Source organism: Equus asinus, chromosome 6 (genome assembly GCF_041296235.1).
Source record: "Equus asinus isolate D_3611 breed Donkey chromosome 6, EquAss-T2T_v2, whole genome shotgun sequence".
NCBI classification, from domain to species: domain Eukaryota; kingdom Metazoa; phylum Chordata; class Mammalia; order Perissodactyla; family Equidae; genus Equus; species Equus asinus.
The window spans coordinates 77,521,944-77,542,858 of record NC_091795.1 but is presented as its reverse complement, the minus strand read 5'-3'; the positions used below and the strand labels follow the sequence as shown (position 1 = coordinate 77,542,858).

General features: G+C 43.4%; 1 long non-coding RNA gene across 1 annotated transcript in view; it reads left to right on the top strand.

Annotated features, from left to right (window-relative positions):
* Positions 1-20,915, top strand: part of LOC139045548 (uncharacterized) — a 38,494-nt gene extending 17,579 nt beyond the window's left edge. The window contains exon 3 of the long non-coding RNA XR_011504117.1: positions 1-20,915. This exon is cut by the window's left edge and continues 8,626 nt beyond it. This is a non-coding gene — a long non-coding RNA (uncharacterized lncRNA).

Here is a 20,915-nt window from a genome sequence, read left to right as displayed (position 1 = left end):
TAGCAGAAGCACCAACCTCTATCTTTTAATATATGTGGGGATCAGTATGCATTTGGGTCTGAGGAGTGGAAGTAGAGAGAGGATAAAACTGTTCACGACACCAAGGAAAACTTTCAACCCTGATAACAGATTATAACTAAAGAGCCAACCAAGTGAGAATAGAAAAAATAAAAATTTTGCTGAGTTATATAAAAGGAACACTACAGTCAATTTCAGGACCTGTTCAACATTTAGGTCTAATTTCCATATAGCTCAATAATGATCATGCTTATCATTCAATCGTATGTAACATTGACTTTGCTGTAAGTTTGTTGATTACATTAAGTTCTGCTCATCGGTGATCGACCTTCGTTGAGTACTGCTCCTGATACAGAGCTGCTGTGCTCATAACTTAAAACATCCCTAAGGAGGAACCACTTCCAGGCACTGCCCAATGACAAGCCTCCTTGGAGAGCAGTGTCTGGTCAGGGAAACTGGCCAGCGAGAGGGGAAGCCAAATGCCTGAGTCTGCTGACTCCCAGCCCCTAATCTGCAAGGCATGCTGTTCACAGTCCCCCTCTCTACATCCTAGATTCTGGTGGGAAGGGTCCTAGGAAAGGGATTCCTGGGAGAGAGACTCAGGGAGGCCCTGAAGCATGGCCAAGCCTGCCTTGCAGCTGGAAGATGCACAAGGAGCCATCTTAAAAGGCCACCGTATCCAATGAGTGAAACACACCTGGCTTCTAATCCCAGATCTTCTCCTTAAAAACTGTGTTAACCTTGGCCAAGTCAGCTGTTCCAAACTTCGCTTTTCTCATCTCTAAAAAGGAAATGATAATACCGGTCTACAAGACTGTGAGGATTAAATTAGAACAGTGAGCAAAACCTCCTAGCCCAGGGCTGGCAGATTAAACCCAACACTGAGGCTCTCCCTCTTTGTAGGGTTGCCCATTGATTGAGAGTTGACTCTCAGAGCAGGGAGGACCAACTTTTTGTTACCCTGGCTTCTCAATGTTCAGGGTGGTCTCCTGGCAGCCAGCAGTCCTAACTGGATGAGGTCTAAGACTTCTTTTCCTTCCAGCATGGCTTAGGGGAGCTCTCAGGCCCCAGCAGGCAGAGACTTGCTGCCATGGCTCCAAAGCAATTGTGGCTTGGAAAGAATTTCTGGCATGTGTCATGTCGTCCCCCACAAGCCATGATCTGTGGTGTGTTGGAGAAGTGCTTTGTTCTGGGGCCAAGAGGTCAGTTTGTGGGAGGATCACACGTAAGTCTACGTGCTGGGCAACTCCCCTCATCCCTTGCTCCCCTGCTCCCTGTCCTCAGCACCATCTGCTCCAGATCACCAATCCAGCCAGGAAGACTGGGTGGCTTGTCCCTGAGCTCAGAGAGGCTGCTAATGGGCTGTGGCTGGGGGGCAAGCCGGGGCCTGGTGAGGAGGGGCCATGGGGTGGTCTGCCCACCTGGGGACCAGTACGGCCAGGAGCTGGTTTGGGAAAGGGTGGTGGGAAAAGCTGAAGAACCAGCTCTTCTCAGCTCAGTCATCCAGTTGCACTGGGACCCTGTTCAAGACATGTCCTTTCCTTGGCTCTAGTCTCCTTATTGGTGAACTGAAGGTGTTGGACAAACAATCTCTAAGGCCCCCTCTAACTTTACTATTTTTTGTCTATAAACTCCTGGTTTTCTTACAAGGCCCACCGTTCCGTAAACTGGAGCCACAGTTCAGCGTGTTGAAGTGGATGGGATGGGTACCGGATGGGGAAGCAGGTAGAGAGGCAAGAAGTAAACACAGAGGGTTTGATTTTCCCAGTTGGAAGACTGGTACGTACGATGTAATTTTCTTTATTTTTCTGTGATTGGATTTGTTTTCTATCTCAAGACCCCATTCTGGCTGATGCAGAATAACTAGTGTAGTTACATCCAGGTAAATCTGTCACTTAAGTCATTTTCTCAATCATTTCACACTTGACTCTATTAAATTCAGGATTTTATTCTCATCCCATCCCCAGAGTTGATGCTAAGTGCAGGATCTGCCACATGCATGGAGAGAAGGAGGCTACATTTCTGCTCAATCTGCCCCAAGTCATCCTTTGACATGTAATGTGTCCCTATCTGGTCCTCAGATGTGCCCCGCACCAAGCTGGTGCACACACCTCATCCTACTCCTGGCCAGATGCTCCACACTGCCACATCCTCTCTGCACCATGCCCTCATTCCTGCCAAAGCCCTGTTTGCAGACCTGTAGCTTCCTCATGGTCACTGTCTCTAGGTGCATTTCCACTCTCTCTGGAAGAGCCATGGGAGAGCTGTGTGTGTGAGGGTGGGGCGTGGGGGGAGGGATGGGGTGCAGGCAGAGGTGGTCTATGCCTTGACATGCCACACTACCACTTCTGCTCTGTAGCTCTACAGCACACCATGGTGGCCAAGAGGACTCCCCAAGGATCACCATCTCCCTGGGCTTCCCAGAGAAGTGAGGCACGAGTGCTTACCATGCCCATCCTTAAGGGAGTGGTCTATTGTCTCCCTACCCCAGGACCCAGGAGGCAACTGGGCCCAGGGCTTCATAAAGCCCCAGAGCTGCATCTCACTCTCCAAACTCTCTTCCTCTTCTCCAGCTTAATCCGAGGATGGAGTGTTGGTCTGAGGATGGAGTGTAGGTATGGGGAAGAGTGTTAAAAAAAAAAAAAGATTTTACACATTTTATATCATATCTTCTTTTCATCTTTCCTGTCTCACACCTGGATTGAGGTCCTGGGCCTCAAAAGCCAAGCACTTGATGTCTTTGCTCTCTAGTTCCTTTGAGATCATGACTCTTTCACTGCCTGAGCAGGAAAGAATCACACAGCCTTAACACTTCACAGACCAAAGTCCCTGGAGACTAAGAGTCAGCCCTGGTCCCAGGCTCCGAAATGCCTTTGACAGTCGTATGGAATTGCTAGTGTCCTAAAAAATATATCAAATAATCAAAAGCCACTAAAGTAAGCACAAGGTACAAACCCTTCACCAGGACTTTCAGGTCTTCCTCCTTATGGCCCACGCAACTTTCTCTTCTTTATCACTCTCCTGATTGTAACTTCATGAGCCTTTGGGAAAATTTCCTTCATCTCTCAGAACCTCAAATTCTTCACCTCTAAAATAGAGTTAATCATTCATTTCTCACTGTGTTATGGTGAGAATTCTAAGAAGTTCTATAAGCAAATAAATTTTAGTAAAATCTTAGCTAGCAGTAAGTTCTAGGCAGGATCTGGCATGCAGCAGCTTTAACAGCCTTACTTCCCTCCTCACTCAGTCTCCAGCCAACTGGAGCACAGCCTTGAATTCATGGCTTAGCTCTACTGCAGTGCCTCCCCCTCCACCCTTACCCAGATAAACTTCATCCAATCTCTATCACTAAGGCTCCTCTAAAGTGCTACCTCCTCCAGCAAACCCCCTGAACAGGATGGTGTTTCCCTGGCCCTTCTCATATGATAACTACTTATGCCCAGGACTCCTCTTCCACTTATGATGTTTTAACCTTATTGGGGGCATGAACTTTGTCCTGTTTTATACACCTTGCCCATAACCATTGAAACCAGCCTGATCCACCCATGGACCACGCCGCTGCTGGCTCACCAACCACTACTCAGTGTTCCAGGCAGCTACCCAGGGCCACTCCCTCCCAACCTGCTTTCACCCTGATTCCATTTCCACCTGACTCTTGGATCTGTGATTCTGACCTCAGCCTTACCTCTGCTCTCCAGCTTGGCTTGAACCTTTGGCTCCAAGCTGTCCCTATTCCTGGCCTTGACCCCAAAGATCCCAATCTCTGCCCTGGTATCATATGGCGCTACTGGCCTGTGTAACCAACACCACAATGAACATTCATAATCGTGTGTGTGGGGGGGAGTGAATATAAATTCCAAAATGGCTGAAATGTGCCCAAGTAACTATGCCAGAGAAATGAGAAACAACCAGAGCCAACATCTCCTGGGTTGTAGTCATCATTTCCTCCCAGCCAGACTGTGATTGCCCACTTGCTGGGAGAAAAGAAGGTAAGAGTTGTACATCTGGCCCTAACAGGCCCAAAATGAGATACTGGCTCAGCAATGGTGAGGGGACTGCCTGTATTTTGGGGAGGCAGAGGTCAGGTGAGTCCTCATACCCATCAGGCCTTGACCAGTCCACAGATCTAAAGATTCATGGATAACTCTGTGAAAACTCTCATAGAGGGTTGGTCACTAGGTGTCTGAGCCAATATCTAGAGTGTGAGATTTGCACAGCCTTGACCCGTCCAGGCTTGGGGAAGACCTGTCTTGGATTCCTGAAGCCATGGGATGTGAAGGGAGAAGAGTGCGCTCTCATCATTTTGAATTTAAAGTGGGTAAGAAAAAAATGGGGGATTCCTCCAAAGCAGGACAGGTCATGGAGAGAGCTGCTACAGAGCCTCTCTCCATCTACCTTGTGGGGAAGATGCTTCTTCTCTCCTTCAACACATCTTTATTGGGTCCCTCCCTTGAGAGGCAGGTACTGTGCTCGGCCCTGGAAGTATGGTGATGAAGGAGACAGACAAAGACGCTGCCATCACAGAGCTTGCAAGAGTTACAGACAATGAAAGAAGGACAACAATGGGGCATGATGGATGTTGTCACCTGGAAAGCATATGGGCGTCTAAGAGCACTTGGCAGGGGAGGGGCTAGTTAGAGTGAGGGTTCCTGGGAAGACTTTCTGAGAAAGGTGACTGTTGAGGGGATACTGATGTTTCAAGCCAAGAAAACAGCAGGTATGAATGACCAGTGAGCAGACAGAAGACGTCATTTGCTGGGAACTGAGAGAAGTTGATGACTGGAGCACAGAGGGCAATGGGGTGGAGGAAGATGAGGCTTGAGAGATAGGAGAGTGCCGGGAATAGGTGGACAAGTGCACCTGGTCTGATGGAGTCAACTCCTTAGTTCGCATTTCCTCACTCCCTTCTGGTTTCAAACCCTGAGAGGAGGCTCTGACCTGTTCCATGCCTTCTATAGAATTTAGCAAGGGAGATTTCATACAGTAAGTGCTCAATCAATACTTGTGGTGTAGCTGACCAAGGATGGGGTAAATGAAAGGTTAGGAGCTCAGTTCTGCATAGAGACCCTTAGCAAACTAAAGTGTGCATTTCCAACCACATGATCTGTAAGTTTATGGCCCTGCAGTTGCAATTTTATAACTAAAACAAAATACTCGTTAAAAACTAATAGGAATGTGTAAAATCAGCACTGGCAAATCTCAATTGGCAGGCAAGAAAACCTGGCTCCTCGAAGCCCGCCAGGCTCCATGGTCAAAACAGACCTTGGGTAGAGATCCAGGGGTGAAAAGTTATTTGCTTCTGGGAGCAAGAAACTGACTCAAAACCAAAGTAACAGGTTTCAGATCTCTAGGGCAAAATGACAGTACATGCGTCAGATTGTTCCAGATGGCAGCTTCACTTATTTCACAGACGCACTCACTGCAATGGGCATCAGCAGAGGAGCCGATCCTAGCCAGAGTTGTTAGGGGAAAAGTGGAGGACACCAGCCTTCTGCTATGATTGGGCCTCAGCCAGGTGGGAGAAGACCAAGGCTTCCCAGAACACATCCTGCCTGTCCTTCAGAAGGCCACGGACCTCCCAATTCTTATTCCTTCCAGCCGCCCTCTTTAGCCTGGGTCCCACCATTTAGCTGGCCATGCCTTCTCAATCCACATTTGCCGTTACCTCTATAACACATGGGCCATCTCCAAGCCAAACCCTGCTCCTGTACTAAACACCATCGTCAATTGATTTCTTAGAAATTTAGAAATGCCGAATGCAGAAAATCTTATTTTCTGCTTAAACAACATCCTCCGATATTTTCTCTTCTCACCCCGGATCTCCTCTCCAGACCTTACTTCCCAGCCTTCATGCTCTCCATCCCTCCATTGTTTGATTTAGGAGTTGAATGAGTTTTCTAGAAACACATCATAGAAATAAATTCCTCAGAGGCAATGCAATAAATTACCTGAGATATGCATGAGTGATGGAGCCTTTTGGTAGGAGATGTTAAAGAATGCTGATCGCGGAAAAACAAAATTCAAGAGGCCAAGTTTTACAAAGAGCAATTAGTATTAAATAAGAACATGTCAGAGGCACTGGGGCATTGGAAATTGGCCGCCTCTGCCTTCTTTTGTAAGTTGGGTTTACTAAATGGAACATAATGATATGTAACCAAAATACTGGAAGGCCATTTCTTTGCTAAGGGGACCCAGCCAACAAACACAGTGGAAAAACAGGAGGAATACCTTTAACTCTGGGAGCTTTTTTTATTTTTAAGTCTTCCCTGGGTGTTAGAGGGCCGACCATAGAGCCTTGGAAAGTCCTACCGATGGAAAGATTCATTGGGAAAAGTTCTTTGACTCTCCTGAGCTGGGAGCTGATAAGAATGTCAACTTAAGGAAAGAAAACCGCTAATTCTTTGGTTAAGCATTTTATTTGCCAACCTTCTGTCCCACATTAAGAAAGGGACTTTTTACTTTTAATAAAAATGTGCATTGTCATCTAAATTATTGACTGGTTTGTGCCCTCACGGGGCACCTAAAGAGAAAACTATTTGGGGTTACAGAATGGGAAAAATTAGTCACCAGTGATTCACAGAGACTATAAATATGTGGCTATATTGTTCTCTTATTTATGATCCAGCTGGGATGAGCTGTTTGGGAGGAAGCAGGAAGATACACAAATAGTGCCAAAGGAGCGCAGAGGCCCTGCTCAGGTTTCGAGGAGAGAGCACGCCCCTCAAAACCTCCCCTTCAGAGCCTCTTTCGGCTCAGTAGCCTGTACTGGCTGCATAGCACCAGCCCCTGGAGGGCTGTCCCAGAACTTCTGCTGGGCTAGGCAGAGAAAAGAGGCCAGCAGCAGCCCTCAGTCCTTCCTGAGGCTGTCTGTGATACACAGGGCGGCACAAGGTTAATGCTCGTATCCTGGTGGGTACTGCTGGCTTTGCCATTTCCCAGTATAAGCAGAGAGGAGGGGACCTGTCAGCTGGAAGAGTTCTACTTCCTGTTCCTCAGAATTCCAGAAACTCATACCCTAAATCCTCCTTACACGCAAACAAGCACATGCATGCAGATATACATGTGTACGCACGTCATTCATTTATTCATTGACTAAAGTATATTGAGCCTCTGCATCCTGCGTGTGGAGTGCTGGAGAAATGATGGTGCGAAAGACAACCCAGCTCCTGCCCTGGAGGAGCTTTCAGCCCTATGGGGAAGCAGGATATTTGCCCAGTGACTACAGTGGAGACTGATGAGCATACTGACAGAGACGTTCCTCCAACGCAGAAGCACACAGTAGGTGCATCCAATCCTGTTACATGTCAGGAAAGATGTCCAGAGCAAGGAATATTTAAGCTGACTCGTGTGAGGGAAAGCTCAGGTCCAGGCAGGGCGAACTTCGAGGCGCAGAGCAAAGCAGTTTTGGACAGCATGGAAAGGAGGTGAAGGAAGTGTCGCCTCATTAGTGTGAAGCACTAGGGTATGAATCCATCCAGAAATGCTCAGAAAGAGACGGATAATGGTCCCATGTGAGGAGAACAAAGGTAACCTTTCCAGGGTCTCATCATAGTGCTCACTGAAGAAGTGGGGAGCACGTGCCCAGTCTGTGGACTCATAGCCTACCTTCTAGATCTGTTGTTTTCTAGACCTTTTCACTTTGTGATGCTCTTGCTGGCCTCTAGGAGTCCCCATTCAGCACTCATGTGATACCAAAATGGGCCAGAGCAGGAAGACTTGCACCCAGGAGTCCAAGCAGATCTAGATGTTGTCCAGCAGGTGGGGATGAATCCAGAAGGTAAGTCTGAGACCAGGAGATCAATGCAACTGAATTGTTGCATTCATCACAACCAATGGCACTCCCTGAAACTGATTCTTGGGTCCCAAGTCCATACCTCAAGAGGACTGGAGTCAACCTGAACCAGACAGGTAGTGGGTCCAGTTCAGAGTGACACCAGGACTAAGGGCCCCCAAAGCTGAGGCTGAGAACTACTGAATTCAAGTCTTGCTTCTATCGATGAATGTCAGGGGAGCCTCACCTTCAGCTACAGATTGACTTGACTCATCCTGGGACCTTAGAGGACTGTGGAGCAAGGAATAAGGAAGACCATGACACCATGACCTGACACCAGACTCAGTCTTCCTCTTTACCCTAGAGGAGCTCCTAACAGCCAAATCTGGGACAAGCTGAGCAACAAAATAATCAGCATAAATATCCAGAAGAGGGAACAGCTCCTCCATACAGTAGAATTCCAATGAATAAATTTGGAAGGAATGATGAAAATAGACAATCATCTTTAGGCAAATACCACAGTAATAACTATTGCCGGCAAGGACCTTTGATAGATCCTAAAATTAGTGAACATACTATAATAAGAAACATCATTTGCATAGTCTCCTCACAAGATATTTATTAATTACAAGGGGAAAAAATAGTAACTTCGCAGTGGAGAAGCATGGCAGATACCCCTATAAGCAAGTGATCAAAGTTTATATCAGAACTAATGGGACAGCGACATCATGCACCTCTGATGTGATGCACTGAGAATAGCTCAATATCGTTTCTGTGGTGTTATTGCCAAAAATGCTTACTCTCAATCCAGTCATGGGAAAATATGAGCCAAACTCAACTGAGAGACGGTCTACAGATTAACTGGCCGGCACTCTTAAAAAGTGTTAAGGCCGTGAAAGACTAAGGAACTGTCACAGATTGAAGTGCAGTGTGAGATCCTGAATTGGATCCTGCAACCAGAACAGGACATTGATGGGGCAATTGGTGAAATTTGACTAAGGCATGTAAATTAGTTAATAGTATTGTATCAGTGTCGATTTTCTGGTCTTGATAATAGTACAATGGTTATATAAAATTAGGAAATTGTTACATATGATTATGGGAAGCTGGGTGGAAGACATAAAGGAACTCTACAATTTTGGCAACTTTTTTTGTAAATCTAAAATTATTTCAAGATGCGTATTTTTTTTTTAAAAAAAGACTTCCATTCTTTAAAAAACAAAAACCTCCCTTAACCCCACATCTCTATCTACTCCTCTGTCTCTTTCCTTCCCTTCCCAGTCAAGTTTCTTGAAAGACTAGTCCACATACATTGTATCTACTTTCTTCCCATTCACTGCTTTTCTCCTTACATTTGGGTCTCTACCCCAATCCCCCACGGAATCTGCATTGGCAAAGACCACCAAGCACTCTGAACTGCTTGATACAATGAGTATAGCTCAGTGACTACTTCTCTCCCCTGACTGCCTGTCTCTCTGGTCATCATTTTTCTGTTTCTCCTCCATCTCTCGGGTCTCAGGTTTTTTGGTATCAGGCATTCCCCAGGATCCTGATTCTGGGCCTCTCCTCTTCTCACTCTACACCCACTTCTCAGAAATTTTCAGCCATCTTCATGATTTTTACCCTACCTCAACACTTATGACTCCATGATCTATATTTCTGATTCAAATCACTCTCACATTCCAGAGACAAGGCTATCAATGGCTTCTCTAGGCCCTTCAGACACAGTATGTTCAATTTCAAACTCATTATCTTTTCCTCCAGACCGGATCCCTCACTTAGCTGACGTACCACCATCCACCCAGTCTCTCAAGCCAGAAACTTGCATCCCTTCCCGTCCCTCACTTTTCACCTCTGACCAGTCCCCAGCGCTTGCTGATTTTATCTCTGGAATACTTCTCCACTCTTCTCATCCTCTGCCACCACCCAAGCCAAGGCTTTCCTCATCTCTGACCAGACTAGAGGAAACAGCCTCCTGCGGTGGTGTTCCTGCACCCGGCTTCACCCCCTAGTGCTTCCTGCACACTGGGCCACAGCCAACCATACTACTGACTTTCTTAAAAGCTTTCACTGGTTCTCAGGATAAAGCTAAAACATCTTGATATGACATTCAAGTTTCTTGAATAATGTCAACCCTGGCGCCCACCTACTTTTCTAGCCCCATCGCCCACTGTTCTTCTCTTAATCTTGATTCCCTAGGGGTATCAAATTGGTCCCCCAACACAACAAGTTGACTGCCCTAAAATAAACTCCCCTAGTTGTTCTATCTTAGCTCTCAGGGTTTTTTCTTCATTACATTTGTCATATCTCTAATAGTTGGGTCTATTATCTGTTCATCCATTTATTATCTGTTTCCTCTACTGAAAGAAAAGATCTATGAAAACAGGAATACTTTTTTTAAATTGTGTAAAGTATACATAACAAAATTTACCATTTTAACCATTTTTAAATGTACAATTCAATGGCATTAAGTGCATTCACATTTTTGTGCAACCATCATCACTATACATTTCCAGAACTTTTTCACCATCCCAAAAAGAAACTCTGTATCCAATAAATAATAACTTCCCATTATCACCTCTCCCAGCCCCTGGTAACCCCTATTCTACTTTCTGTCTCTATGAATTTGTCTACTCTAGGTACCTCATATAAGTGGAGTCATACAGTATTTGTCCTTTTGTGTCTGGTTTACCTCACTTAGCACATGTTTTCAAGGTTCATCCATGTTGTAGCGTGTACCAGAACTTCATTCCTTTTTATGACTGAAAAATATTCCATTGTAAATAAATACCACATTTTGTTTATCCATTCATCTGTTGAAGAACACTTGGGTTGTTTCCTCCTTTTGGCTGTTGTGAATACTGCTGCTATAACCATTGTGTGCAAATGAAAACAGGAATCTTGTACATCCTTGCCTATATTATTGCCATTCCCCCTTTCCTTGTTCTTGGATAAACTCTTTTTATGGTAAGCACACATTTCACCTTCCCCAGGAAGCCTTTCCTAACAACCCCAACCACACACACAGATACACACACATACACACACACACAGAGTTAATCACTCTCTTCCCAGTGCTACCATTGTGATCCATATGGTTTAGGAAAAGGTTTTCATTGCATCTACACACTATGTTGTAGTTTATTTGGTTGTATGCCTGTCTCCTCTGCTATGCTATGAGTCTCATGGGGACAAGAATGCTGTCCCAGTCATCTCTGTGGCCCCCAAGTGTAGAACGGTGCCTGAGACAGAGTAGATACTTAGTTTTGATGAATGAATGAATGAAAGAATGAATGAATCTCTTGCATCTTCCATAGTCTTTGTTATATATCCAAGCACGTTAGTTAACACTTTGACTACCCTTTCCTCAGTTGTTTTAATCACCATAGAACTTCTTAACAGAAAAGCAAAAGGGAGAAAGTTTACAGGCCCAGTTCAGAAGGATATCCAGAGAGGAGCCGTGACTACACGCCCAGGGAACTCAGACAGTCTCTGTTTATACCTGTTATCCCAGCATCAATTTTAATAGTGTCCCATTTCACTTTGAAATTGTTGTAGTTTGGATAATAAATTATACAGCTGCCCCATAGGGAGGACAAAATTAAGTTTTATTGACCCACTGGCTGGGAAATAACACCCTCAACCAGGGGGTGGCAGGGCCTGCCCCTTCGGCCTTACCATGTCAGTGATCTCCTCCAGATTGTCACCTGCCAGTAGCTGCCTCTGTTTACTTGAGAAGTTTTTGCAAGGCACCAAGAGCTACTCTGGCCAACTGCACACCAGGCCAATAACACCAGAGAATCAACATCTCCCAGGAGCAGCCTTCCGCCAGTGACAGGAGAGGACTGTGTATAATAGCCCAGCATCCTCAGCCCTAGGATGGCATGGACCCTACACCATTTCCCAGAGTTTTCCAGTAAGATTATGCTCCAGTTGCCCGCAGTAGGGTTGCTTCATAGCACACCCTTTACTGGCTGCCCCCAGGCCTGTCCCACTTCCTCATTCCCCTCTGGGTGTTTCCTGCTCTTGCCTGGTAAACTGCTTGCCCTTGAATCTTTGCCCCAGGCTTGGTTTCTGGGGGAACCCAAACTGAGACATTAAAGCTACCTTTTTTCCTCCCTAGGGCCTAGGGAGCCCTATTATTATTAACTTCCTTTGCACCCCTTTCCATGTACCCCACTCTAAGCCAGCCCTGTCCCCACAAGTCTCAGCGCTTCACCTGCCTGCACAGTTCTCCTGGCCAGGGCCCTCCCTTCATCCTTGGCTGAGTCAGTGCAGGACCGAGTAACCAGCAGGTTGGGGTGGACCTGCGTCTGGGTGGCTGAGACCTGCTGTTGGTCATGCCCTCACCCCAAACCCAAATGCCTTTGCGGGGTCTCTAAGCAGATGCTGCTGTGTCAAATTCCAACTGCAGTTCAATAGCACCCAGATGATCCCCTCCTGGATCCGATTTCCAGTGTCCACCTCATCGTCCATTTGACGAGGAGTGAAGGCCTCAGGGATGGTCAGGGATGACAGAGGAAAGGAGATTGCAATTTCTGGGGTGCCCAATTAATATGAACCAGGCTCATGCAGGTATGGGCTCACAACAATTGCAAGAAATAAATAGAGTTTGCGTCAACTTTTTAGAACTAAAGATTTTATCCACAATAAACAAATGGAATGATCATTATAGAAATTTTGGAAAATATGAAGAAAAGAAAGAAAACCTCACCCATAATTCTACCATGCGGAAATTACCTTCAATGTAGTAGTTGTTTCCTCCTGGCCCCTTATCCATGTGTATCTAGTTGAAACCGCACTGGCTTCATTTACCACTCAATATTAAAACAGAAACAATTCTCCCGCATTACTTCATACTTTGCAAACATTAAGACAGAAATGCTTGTCTCTTACTTGTACATTTTACATGGTGGAGAGAGGACATCCATTCCATTCCTGAGGGACGGGGGCCCTGGGAGGAATTCTTCCAGCACTGCTGAGGGGTGAAACAGAGAAAAGAGGCAGAGTGGGAACGAGTCTTTTTCTGGTCTCTTTTTCTGAGTTTAAAAAATCAAGAAGTAATAATAAAATTTATTATTTAGACCTAGAAAAGAAAATACCAAATAATCAGCTAAAGGAGCTGGATGAAGTTGCCTCTGGAGAGGGGAAATAAGAATGCATGGGAGAACGGTTGTTTTTCCTGGCAAGTCTTGTCAAGCTATTTGCCTCTTTAATCTTTGTGTAACTTTGATGAAAATGAATCAACGGCCTCAACAAGGGAGACAAGGAAAGATTTACTGACCTAACAGGAAACACGGATCTTGTTACAAACTTTGTAAACATAATTTTTAATGCCGTATATTATCCATCATGCAAATATACTACAATTTATTTATTTCTCTGTTATTGAATATGTCATTTGCTTCCAAATTGTATTTAGATCATATTGTGATAAGCAATCCTGTGCATAAGGCTCTTTCTATATTTGAGATTGTCCTTGTAAGAAAATAAGAGTGCTTCAGTATATGAGTGTGCTCATTTTCCCATACCCTAACCAGCTTTGATTTAATTCCATTTTAAAAGTCTCAAAGAAGTCATGAGTGAAAAGATTATTTTCCCCTTTTCAACAGCTGATAAAATGGAAGCTCAGAGACTTCCAACCTTCCTCAGCGTGTGCAAGTTAAGAAGTGGTGAAGCTGGCTTTTAAGCCTGGTCTGTCTGACTGCCAAGTCCTCATTCACGCCACATCTGGCCTCTCAGCAGAAAAGCCTGGGAGAAAGAACCAGTTGTCAGGAGAGCTGGATCCTTGTTCAAACTTGTCTGAGTAGCTAGTACTCTTTTAGTCTTAATTTCCTTGTCTGTAAAACATGGGTGCCCCACCAACCCATCTAGCTTCACAGAGCTGTAAGGAGCAAATGAATAATGAATATGAAGATTCTTTGGAAATTCTAGAAAGTTCCATTTGATTATAGACTTCAAAAAGGCAGGGTCCCTGCATCCTTTTTCCTCCCAAATACAAATCTAGATCTCATGTTTATTTAGCATTCACATATGGCACTTACTGTATGTTAAGTGTTTTATTTGGATCCTCTCATTTAATCCTCCTAACAGCCCAATAGGTTGGATATTATTGTTTCTGTTGTAGAGATGAAAAATTGAGCCTTTGTCCCAGAGTCAGTAGATGCTGGAGATAAGTTTGAACCCAGGATATCTGACACTAGGCTTTAGCTTGTATTGTTTTAAAATATAGGTTTTATTGTTATTCAAGTATGAGGAGACCAACAGATCAGGAGGAAATTGCCATCGAAAAGATAGTTTGTTATAGTTCCCAAGAGGAGGGGACACTCCACACCATGCAGGGCCACGCAGGGAAGCATGAGGTTTGGGTCAGAAGGCAGAAGGAGTAAGAGAAAAGCATGGGCAAGAGCCTTTATTGTGGTTTTCAAGGGGAAGAATGGGCAAGGCAGGGTGAGCAGGTTCTTCAGGTTTAGGATTGGCTAGTCTGAGTAATTGGAGCGGGCTCCTAGGTTGTAGGGACTGTCCCTAGTTTCCTGGTACCTGGCCCTGGGGTGATTATGGCAGTTGGATAATGGGGCAATCAGCGAGAGCTTGATAAAGGAGACAGTTGGCAAGTCTGGGCTCTGGATTGGTTGGTTTCCATATGAAAGGCATACTTACTGGGGAGTCATTTGCTATCTCTAGGAATTAACAAGCCCTGGGAGGCCAGTATCTCCAAGATGAGCAAGGCTCCAAGATGAGCAAGATGGCAGAGCATCAAGAATACAGAAAGTAGGGGCTGACCCCCGTGTCCAAGTGCTTAAAATTTCACACACTCCACTGCGCTGTGGCCGCGCAGGGTTGCAGGTTTGGATCCTGGATGTGGACCTACTCCACTCATCAGTCATGCCTTGGAGGCATCCCACATACAAAACAGAGGAAGATTGGCACAGATGTTAGCTCAGGGCTAATCTTCCTCAAGCAAGAAAAAAAGGAAGATTGGCAATGGATGTTAGCTTAGGGCAGAACTTCCTCCCCAAAAAATAAAGAATACAGAAAATATAGTCAATACACTTGTGCACTAAACTAGGCTGCCTTGTGAATACTCTTGCCATGGCTGGAGTGATTGTCACCATCATCAGGAACCATCATGATAATAGCAACAGTGTCCCATTCTTGTCCATATGTAAGGTCCATGAGGACAAGGACCTTAGCACACAATAGCACTCAGGAAGGTTTTTTGAATGAGTAACTGAATGCATGGTCCCATCCTGCTGAGCCTAGAGCTTCATGCACTGTGAAGGACACATGGGTGTAGGTGCTCAATAAATACGTCATTTTCTTCATCAGGTAAGCAAGATGGCAATAAGATGAATACCAGAGAAAAGAGACTCTCAGCAACCTTAATACCTACATGCTTGTGAAGAGCTCTTCCTAGAGGAACTTACATAGTTTTCAAATTTTTTCTAGTGAAGGTCTCGTGAATGCCACAGGCCTCCTGACTTCGTCTTCAGAATATGTATACTGACCCTCATCTGATCTGATTTTAATCCTCATTCTCCAGGGGCCAAATATCTGCCTCGTTCAGGCTGTTGGTCACCCGGAGAACATACTCAAGAGATTCTGGCTTTTTTTCATGTTTGCATTTCTGCCATCATCACCAAAGTCATTCCAAGCATCCTTAGTCATTTACATTTATTCATACATTTAAGAGTGTTTCTTGTGCACAATGATTCAGAGTGGTCTAGTTCATAGGTTACAACTGTCTTCAAGGAGAACCTGTACAACAGATTCCTACTTTACACATTTCAACCATTTGTCAGAATTGGAGATTCTGAGAGTTGGCAGATGGGAAGCTAAATATAGCCTTGGGGTAGGCATTCTGAGTCTTGAGAGAATTTCATGCTGCTGTATCATGAAAGCAACAATGACAGATTGGAGGAATGTTCAAGTGCTATGAGAGGAACTAGAAAGAGGACTCCTGCCCTCAAGGAGTTTACAGAGAATAAAAAGCATTAGAGACAAAGAGATTCATAGCATTTAGTATTGTCAACATGAAGTGACAAATACATTTTAAGAGGAGCACTGACAAAGGAAATATGTGAACAGTAAACTAATATAGCACACATTAGATTCTGAGCCACTCCCTTCTCCAGAAGCTCCAAAGGCTCACCCAAGTAGCTCAGCCTCACATCCCATCTCTTCATGCCAGTGGGATGTCTGACCATACTCCCCATCTCCTCTCCCTGTCCAGTCTATTGGAAAGTCACTAACTAACTCTAGAAGTATTGCAATGACTGTGCAAAGTTAGAAGGACTGGGAAGTGGGAACGAAAGATGAGGCTTCAACTCAGCGGAGGAACAGAAAGGCTCACCCCTTATCCAGAGGCTGTCATGTCCACTTCCTTTCCCAGCCCCTTTCCAAAAACATCTCTCCACATTTATTCAGGGATGCCTGTTGCCATGGCTACCGGGTGACAGATGCTTTTTGAATCTGGTATGTGAAGAGCTCTTCCAATTTGGAATCCGACCTGGAACAGGCAGCTATTTTTAACCACAGGCTGCTAATACTTGCTTTAGAAAGGTCAGTTCTTTGCCTTGTACTTAAATATCACCTTTCTCCACACTCCCCCATTTCACTGCCCAAGTGGCTTGAGGCATTTATGGGAATTTTTGTTTACCATTACTACAACGCGAGACTGCAGAGACCCCAAGATTCAGGCTATAAATGCTATATTCAGACTTAGGACGCTCATCAGAAAGACAACACAAGCCCTGGGCAGCATGGGCCAGGATTCTCTTTGAGATGGAGGCTGCCCTCTCCAAAGCAACTCTTTGACGTTTGATTCTCCACTTGCTACTCAGAACTACTGCCACCACCTTGCCCAGGTGTTCTTGTGCTTGTCTTGCCCACCATTTTTGGCAAGTTCTCCACTTCCTGTGCCTGAATTTGTGCTATTATTTGTGAAATGATACTTAAGATTCTCTGTTTATCTCATGCATGCGTGAAGACAGCCTGGCCTAATGATAAGAGTTTTTGACTTCCCCTATCTCCAAGATTAAAGTCCTTACATGATGTGGCCTCAAGGTATCTCCCTAAACTTACTTCTTGAATCTCTCAACCCCCAACGCTGAAATCCCAGGGCATTCTCCAAATATGCAGTGTACGCCCGCTAGTAGTTCTATGTGGTTTCCAATGCCCATATCAAACTCCACACGCCCCAGAATTCCTCCCTGTGCCACCTCTCCTTACCTCCTAGTTAAAAGCATTCAAGAATTCCCCCATCCTCCGGGTCCTCATATTTCATGAGTAAATGTATTAGAGCTTGAGGCACTGTACACAGTGCCTGGTGCTTTTACTTGGGCATTTCTTAACTTCCTCATGACCACTGGAAGCTTCATGAAACCAGACAGGGCAGTTTTTCTGATGTTTGTATCTCTAGTGGCTTGCCCATAGTAGAGTCTCAGGATGTATTTGTGGAATTGAACTGCTATATAAAAGTCTTTAGACCATGCCTCTAGTATAACCTCTGTCACTGGCCTTGAACATAAAGTTTTCCAGATCTCAATTTCTTTACCTGTACAAAAGGAATGATAATACATATTTCACTTCTCTTACAACTTTATCATTAGAACCAAAGTAGCTTTGCCTTATAAATAACTTCTGAGATGAAAACACATGTCCCCCAGAAATGATAAAAAAAAGAGAAGAGTGAGGAAATATTATGGGAATACTATAACTATTAAAACTAGATAAGAGAGCTATAAGAAATGCTAGAGCAATTCACACAGGCTGCCAAAGAGAGGAATAAAGAAAAATGGGGTTAAGGTAGAGGATGAAGAGGATGATGAGAAGGAAGGAGGAGCAGGAGGGGATAGATATGTGAGTATAGTGTGGTCACAAACCATACACAGTCCAGTGGGGGGCAGAGGGGAGCAGAGTAGAAATATCCGCCAATAGGAATGAGAGCGTGGGGTCTTGGAAAGTCAGAGCTCAGATCCACTTTCCCATGTACTGGCCAGGGCTTTGCTGGAGACAGGGGTTTCCCAGATCATAAGAAGGGAAACCAGAAGGAGAAGGACCTCAGACCAAAGTAGAAAATCAATCAGAGATGGACCCCAGAAATCTAAATGTTAGTGATAGTCACAGAGGATATTGATTCAGATAGACTCTGGGCCACTCTTTGAAAAACACTGAGCCAGATAAGACAAATTAAAACTAAGAAGCACATTGGTTAACTATTGCTGGGACTAAAAACCCAGAAGTAGGAAGTGGCAATAGAAGTAAAGCATTGTGCAAAGCCTGAGAAGCAAGCGAGAGACAAACAAGACAAATTTAAGAAAGAGAGAGGAAAAAAGACTTGAAGGAGAAAAGATGTTAACACAAGTATTGGTAAAACATGACTAAAAGCAGAAACACATGGAACAAATGGCATAAATATGAGGAAGCATAAGGAGAAAAAATTGGATGCAAGTTGATTTTCACTTTTCAAGGCTAAAGATGAATAAAGAAATTCATTATTATCAAGGAGCTGGGTTTAATCCTGGATTCAAGGATGGCAATCACACAGGAAAAAGTTTTCATGGAGTATATATGGAATTCTGAATCAGTAGACACCACTGCCCCTGAGACCTGCTGAAATGATAGACAATAAATAGAGGCAACATTAGACAGAACAGTCAGTGAGATTCAAAAAAATAAGTGGCACAATAATGGCCAAGTAACGAACAAGTCAGATGGGCGAGAGCCCTAGGGGTCAGCGTGGGCAGGCTATCTCAGGACCATGGATAGCTCTGCCTGTTCTAACAAGATAGACAAGGGCTACCTTGATTGTCCTTACGGCCTGGGTCCTATTTTGGATGTTAAAAGCATCTGCTCACCCAATTAAGGTAGAAGTCTTAGATGTGGGGAATAGTTGTTACCCATCTTGTGGCCTTTGACAGCTCTATTCGGAGGTGGTATGGGATGGGAGAGAGAGAGTACTGGGCTTGGAAACGGGAGACCCAGGGTTTGCTCCCAGCATTGCCACATGCTAGATGTCCGGCTTTAGTGAAGTCAAACTTGGTGAAACTCAGTTTTATTTTCTCCTTCCTATAAAGATCTACTTGGAAAATCAAATAAGATTATGTGTATGAAAGCACTTTTAAACTGTAAAACCCTAGTTAAACATATGCAGTGTTTGAACTAGCTTCCTAAAAAATGAATAAAAGAGTCACATAGAAACTCTACAGGGTGAGGAGACAGGGGGTGATGGGTCATATGTGTGTCACAGCCCAACATCTCCAAAAGTAGAAGTAAGGCCCTGAGAGGAATGTGGGTTTTCAAAAGCTATGCAAGCTGGTTGGAAGGGTGACCAAACGTGAAAAAGAAAGGAAAAGGAAAAGGGAAAGTAAAAGAACAAACTTGCAAATATTCATGATTTTCCCAAAAAGAGCAAAAGGAAAAAGTTGATTATTTTATGTAAATTTATGGTTAATATCTGAAACAAGCTAAAATATCAAATAGAGGAAATAAATTTTTTGGAAATTCAAACCCAGTTCAATAATATTCAACTTTTTTCTGCAATATGTAAAAAAACAAAAACCAAATAACCTCTTTGGCAAAACTGGATCTCCTTCCTATTTTTAAAAGTATTTATTTTTATTTTATTAGAAAAGTAACATATGATCATTATAGAAAAAAATCAGAATAAATAAACAAGCTGAAAAGACAATATTAAAAAATATGCTCAATCCTATGAACCCAAAGACAATCTGTCAAACACTCTTCTAACTCTTCTAGACATATAGAAGGAACGGGGTTCACTCACTTTTTTCTTAAACAAATATGAGGTCATCATCATACCATTTTGCAATATGTCTTTTCAAATAACCAGCATGCTGGGAATATTTTGTCATATAGGTAACAATAAATAAATTTGAGCAACACAATTTTAATGGTTACACATAATATTTATTGGATAAACATGTCATAATTATTTAACCATTCCTTCATTTTTGGGTAGTTAGGCTATTTCTAACATTTCTTTATGTTCTATAGGAAGTTCATGTAGTGGCTAAACCTATGGGATCTGCTGACAAATTATCTAGGTTCACCACTCATTCCCTGCCTATAGACTGTATGTCAATGGGAAAGTGACTTAATCTCTTTAAGGCTCAGTTTTTTTGTGTATTGAATCGGTTTGATGATAGTCTCAATACCAAAACCTATTGTTAGAATTAAGTGAAATTATATATTTAAAACACTTTATACAATGCCTGACACACAATAGGTATTTAGTAATAATGATAATAATTTTTAAAATCCTATAGCTAATCTCTGTAGTCATCCTTAATTATTTCTACAAAGTAAATTTCCAGAATTGGAATTTTTGCATCAAAGAAAGGACATATACATTTTAGAACAATGTCATACTTTAAATGTAGAGAGAAGAATTCAATTGTCATGAGGAAGAGGGACAGAGGCAGCTGTTAAAAAATAATGTATGGATGCGAATATTTAGGACTCATTGCTATTAAACTAAGAGTGAGCATATCCTAGAAGCAATAATCCTACCTCTAGGAAAATATCATACAGAAATAATTGCATGAATATATATATTTACAAGCACATTCACTGCAGTAAAATTTATGAGAGAGAAAAAAAGAAGACCTGATTATCTCACTTATAGGAAAATAATTAGATACATCATGATACATCCATACAATTGAATACTATGCAGCCATTAAAAAGAATAAAGTAAAGCTACATATGTTAACTTTTCAATGAGTTTATGATAATATGGTGGGGAAAAGCAGAGTGAGGGAGATGAAGCATAGCTTGATTGTACTTTATGTGGCAATTTTTTAAAATACAGAAATGGAGGCTCTATGGAACAAGGCTAGATAATGCATATGGAAGGTATTTGAAAACTGTAAAGTGCTACACAAACTTTTTTTATTACCCCAATAACATTACATAAACTTACTAAAAGAAAAGTGAGAGAGAAATAGGCTAGTAGAAAGGGCAGGATATGCATGAAATAAAGATTGTTACAAAACAAAAGCCATCTCTTTTCTGATCATAGAAGTCCAGGTGTTAAAGCAGTAACGATGTTTGAGAAACTGTCTTCTCCATCACTTTGCCTCTTGGTAAAGTATGTTTATCC